The following is a 6,201-nucleotide window of genomic DNA, read 5'->3' as shown; positions in this document are numbered from 1 at the left end:
GAGGGTCCATCCCTTAATCAGCCACCACTATTGCATATGCCAGCAAGATTTTGCTGAAAGGACATAGATATCTCTGTGAGGCTATGCCAATGCCTGGCAAATATAGAAGTAGATGCACACAATCATCTATAGGATAGAACACAGAGACCCCAATGGAGGAGCTAGAGAAATTACCCAAGGAACTCAAGGGATCTTCATCTCTATAGGCGGAATAACAATATGAACTAATCAGTACCTCCAGAGCTCGTGTCTCTAGCTTCATATATATAGCCGAAGATGGACTTGTCAGCCATTCTTGCGAAGAGAGGCCCCTTGCTCTTGCAAACTTTATATGCCCCATGCAGCGGAATACCAGGACCAAGAAGTGGGAGTGAGTGGGCAGGGGAGCAGGGCAGGAGGAAGGTATAGGGGACATTCGGGATAGCCTTGAAATGTAAATGAAGAAAATATCTAATAAAATAATTTAAAAAGATTATTCATTTCAAAAAATACGTGTATGTTTAAGGGCTTAAATCTAAAGTATGCTACTACTTCTTAAAACTTAACATTAATAAAACATTTAATTATGAATTGGGAAAATAGGCCCAGGTAGTTCACCCTAGAATATATGTAAAGCCAACTGGCATGTGAAAGGATGTACAGTAGCATACATGACTAATGACATTCCTTTAATACAATCTCAGATATCTCTATACAACTTTTACAGTGAGTAATATCCCAAATACTGTGCAAGCCAAATGAACACACTTGAGACAGCAGGAACTCTCATCTACTTCTGATCCAAATGCAAATTGGCACTACCACTTAGGTAGGCAGCTCAGCAGCTTCTTCTTCCCTTTTTTTTTTTTTTTCCTTTTCATTTCTTTTATTGGTTGTTTCATTTACTTACATTTAAAATTTTATCACCCTTCCCAGTTTCCCCTTTGAGAGCCCCCATCCCCTTCTCCCTCCCCTTGCCTCTATAAGTGTGCTCTCTAATCTGCCCATGTACTCCTGCCTCAGCAGTCTAGCATTTCCCTATCCTGGGACATCATGCCTCCACAGGACCAAGGGGTCCCTTCCCAGTGATGTCAGATAAGGCAGTCCTCCTCAGCTACATATTCAGCTGGAGCCATAGATTCCATCTGTGTACTTTTTGATTGGTGGTTTAGCCTCTGGGAGCTTTAGGAGGGTCTAGTTGGTTGATACTTTTGTTTTTCCTATGAGGCTGCAAACCCCTTCAGCTCCTATGGTCCTTGCCCTAACTCCTTCATTAGGGTCCCCGCACTCAGTCCAGTGTTTGGCTGTGTACTTCCATATCTGTATTGGATAGGCTCTAGCAGAGCCTTTCAGAGGACAACTATACCAGGCTCCTGTCAGTAAGTAGTTCTTGGCATCAGCAATAGTGTCTGGGTTTGGAGTCAGCAGGTGGGATGGATCCCTAGGTGGGGCAGTCTCTAGATGGCCTTTCCTTCAGTTTCTACTCCACTCTTTGTCTCTGCGTTCACTTTCGACAGGAAGAACTCTGGATTAATATGGTTGAGGTGGGTGGATGGCCCCATTGTTCAACTGGGGGCCATGCCTATCCACTGAATATAGTCTCAACAGGTTCTGTCATCTCTTCGGGGGGTATTTCAGTTAATATCCTCCCTGTCAGAATGGCTAAGATTAAAAAAAAGAAACTCACATAATAGTAGATGCTGTGAGGAGGATGTGGAGAAAGGGAAACACTCCTTCATTGCTGGTGGGATCACAATCTGGTACAACTACTCTGGAAATCAATCTGGGGGTTCCTCAGAAAATTGTTAATAGTTCTACCTGAGGACCCAGATATACCACTACTGGGCATATACCCAAAAGATGCTCCAACATAAAACAAGGACACATGGCCCACTATGTTCCTAGCAGTCTTATTTATAGTAGCCAGAAGCTGAAAACAACCCAGATGTCCCTCAACAGAAGAATGGATACAGAAAATGTGGTACATTTACAAATGGAGTACTATTCAGCTATTTTTAAAAAAGTGTGATTTCATGAAATTTGCAGGCAAATAGACGGAACTAGAAAATATCATGTGAGTGAGGTAATCCAGTCACAAAAGAACACACATGGTATGTACTCACTGATAAGTGGATATTAGCCATAAAGAACCTTGGAATACCCATAATTCAACTCAGCAGCTTCCTACACTGCAAAAAAATATATTTAGTACAATTCATGGCAGGTACTCTTCCTGGTATTTTCCAGTAAAAATCTAAAACTTGTATTCTGAACACAAACATCATTATTTATAACTACTAAAATTTGGAAGCATCATGATATCCATTACTAGTGTAGGTAAAATCAAACAGTACCACACACGTACATTGGAATATTATGCAGTGATAACAGCACATGATTTATCAGGCCACAAAACAGTGAGATAACTTAAATTCATATTTTAATTGAAAAAATTAATGAAATGTTTATAATATCTTTGAGTCTAATTGTGTGGCATTTTAGAAATGGAAATGGGGAGTTCTTACAGGAATAATTTTGTAAATGTGGGGCAAAGGACAGATGAATGAATAAAATCCTGGCATTGTCAGGAGAGTGAAATCATAGATCCATGATACCATGCTTTTACCAAAGTTTAAAACAGCTCAGCACAGAGCAGGTACCAATATAAACAATCTGAACATTAGCTAGCAGTACCTTAACATTAGATAATTAGCTATATCAAATATATCCTACTAACACAATATTTTATAAGTGGAGAATTGTGTATCTGTGCAAATATATAGGGCACTGCTGAACTTTTCCTGTTTTTCTGTAAACCAAAATGCTTGACTCAAGATATAATTTAAAAAAATGTGTGTGTTGGATCAAAGTCCATGAATGAAATTTGGAATATTAATTTAAAACAGCATAATTCAAATATGCAAATTAAGATAAAGGTAACAGGTCTTGTTGACAGGGAATGACCAGGAGATAGTCAATATGTAGCATCAGTGTTATCAAGGAGTGTAAACTAACTCAGTCATCGTGGAAAATAGTATGGGGCTCTTCAAGATGGATAGAAGTGCAATAAAACAATTTTTTTGTACATGATATAGCTGTGGCACTAACAAACAAACTCAGTTCTGGTGACCTAAACTGTGCAAGATCAAGTCAATTCAAATTCCTGTGTTGTGTGGAGAGGAATCAGGGTGCCTCACCCCTTAGCTGAGAAGCTCTTCCTTGTAAGTGGAAGAGGGAATCATTTCTCTGTAAAAAATGTGGTCACTGACAGGTTGACAGTGTTCCACCAGATGGTCATGCACAACATACATACATACATACATACATACATACGTACTTACATACATACACACACTGAGTTGGTATATTATAAAAGAAATTAAATTGAAGGAGAGTAAGGAGAGGTATATAAGAAGACTTGGAGTTGAGAAAAGGGAAGGGAGAAAATTTGTATTCAGATTTAAATCTTAAAAATTACCGAAGTCAGGTGCTGATGATGCAGGCCTTTAATCCTAGAACTCAGAGGCAGGGGCAAAAGAATCTCTGAGTTTAAGGTGAGCCTTTTCTGCAGAGTTCAAGAATAGCCAAGGCTATACAGAGCAACACTGTCTCAAAAAACCTAGAGAATTAAAGAGGGAGAAGGGGAGGAGGAAGAGAGGGAGGAAGGGTGTGAGGGAGGGAGAGGGGGTGTGAGGGAGGGAAGAAGAAAGTGAGAGAGGGAAGGAAATATGAAGTTGGGAGATAGACATTTTGGGTGGGTTGTGAATAGAGTTGAATGGGGAGAAGGAGGCTGTGATTTAAGATCAATGTGCCCATGTAAAGAATAAAAATAAGAAATAAAAGCGGCAGGAGATTCAGTAATCTATTATTGGACATTAAGCCACAGAATGTATATTAGTATGTCAAAGAACCATGCAATTTTTTTTTTTATAAAATCACTATTTGCAGTAGCTAAAAGCAACAACAACAACAACAAAAAAACTCCTTTCCATCAGAGAATAAGTGGATAAATATGTAGTAAGAAGATGTGATACACATATACATTTGCCCACACACCCCACACACATGCAGGCGCCACTCCAAGCATCAGAGTATGATTTATGAAAAAGAAAACAAAACTGTCAGTATATGCATAGAGGTTGTAGTCATGATGTTACATTAAAATCAGTCACCTGTGACACAGGAAGATAATTAACATACTGTTCACATGTGCAATCTGAAATTTTTTTTATTATCAGAGTTAAGAGAAAGTTGACTGGCAGGAGACCCTAGGAAAAGTGACAGAGGAAGGAATGAATGGAGGCACTGCCTATTGCAAGGTTCAGTCAGAAGAAGGGCTTGTGGAGTGTTACCTACTTCTACCAATAATAAGTGATAAATACTTGAGAAGATATATTTGTTTAACTTGAGATAAAGACTACACACTTGAACACAGCAGAATGACCCCTAACCCAACCCATGAACATTATAATTTCTAAGTTCTTAGTTCCCTGTTAAACTACTTATTTACATAATCTAGAAGGTTCACTGCATAGTTAACCTCTTTGTATTAATTATTTTGCTAATATTGTGAGGGAGTCTGCTCTAATTACACATGGATTTCTAAATCAGTGAGCAAAATAACAAAAAAAAAAAAATCTTAGAGCTAAAACGGTCCAATGAGATTTAAAGTTCTCTTAGAATGCGGTGATAAGATCAGAGATAATGAGAATTCTCTTTAATGAATAAAAAAGAGGCAGTCATTGTGAAAGAGCAAGCTCTAATCATTTTCAAATTGTTGGACAGTTTGATTTTGAATACACTGGCTTTGGAAGAGAACTGACTTTGAAATGAAAGTATAAAATCCCTTCACATAGGAGTCTTCAATTGTGTGCCTGAAAATATTTTGATTTCTTTGTGTAAGTGCTATGGCTTATCATTGCCTCTAACTACATGCTTACCACAGTGTTTGAAAATTGAGCTGGCAATTTACATAGCATATCACAAGTGAGGCAAAGCAGGAGAATATTAAATGTTATGCAAATTGATTCATGAATATGAATAGTATTCCAAGTTACAGATACTGTCATAACATCACAGAACTTAAAATGGGATTTTATTACAATNGTTTGATTTCTGTAGAATAAAGTATAGCAAATATGACTGACGATCCTAATATGTAGGTCCCTCAACTCTGGTTTTGTGAGACACAAACCATATTTTTGATTCGGCAGTTTTAAATAGTAAAATGAAGTGTGCAACACACAATAACAGAACTGTGAGAGTTATAATTCAAATACTTGGTATGAATAATATTTNTTCATTCCATTATATTTCCTATGTCCTATGTACTGTGATGGATATGTGTCATGGGTTCTCTGGTGACTGCAAGGGAATAGGACAGGGGCTGGTACATGTATTTACATATAAGGAAAATGTAGTTTACATCCTATTTTTTTTTCAATTAAAAAACTTATATTTGCTGTGCATGTTTGTGTGCATGTATGTGCACACATTCGTGTGTTTTATGTAATGACATGCTTGTTGGAGTAAGAAGACAATTTACAAAACTTCGTATTCTCTTTTTACAATATTATCTCTTGGGATCAAAGTCAGATCTTCAGGCTTGGTAGCTCCTGCCTTTACCCAATCAGTCAGGGTTTCAACACTCAATAATTTTTAAAACATTGTTGCAGTCTGAATCTTTGCTGGATTCTAGGTTAGTTGATTAACACTTGGGACATTGAATACTGTTTGACTTTCTGACTTTGTCCTGGGAATTAAAATAGTGACTTCTTTCCTTCATACACTAGAAAGGCTATCAGACTAAGAATATAGACATACTGTGGTCTCTGCTGCCAGGGACCATGTTGATGGATGTATTTCATGTTACCAACAAAGGCCACAGAGATGTCCCTGGTTTGTGCTGCCATCTGAAGCCATGTTGATGTCTATGGCCAATTCTGTAGCCAGAAAGCACGTGGAAATCCATGCTCCATGCTGCTACTGACTATAAATGGCAAGAAAGCTTCTTTTACAGTGATATCAATAACTGCAAATTCAAAGTTGAGAATGACAGACATAGAAGGCATCTGGGCATTCCCATACCCCCTAAAAGAAACAGTCTAGACAGGAAGCCATTGATAAACATTCTTTCTTCTTCTTCTTCTTCTTCTTCTTCTTCTTCTTCTTCTTCTTCTTCTTCTTCTTCTTCTTCTTCTTCTTCTTCTTCTTCTTCTTCTT

The sequence above is a fragment of the Mus pahari genome, chromosome 5 (assembly GCF_900095145.1).
Source record: "Mus pahari chromosome 5, PAHARI_EIJ_v1.1, whole genome shotgun sequence".
In the NCBI taxonomy this organism is placed as follows: domain Eukaryota; kingdom Metazoa; phylum Chordata; class Mammalia; order Rodentia; family Muridae; genus Mus; species Mus pahari.
The sequence above is the reverse complement of the archived record's forward strand: the minus strand, read 5'-3'. Positions refer to the sequence as shown.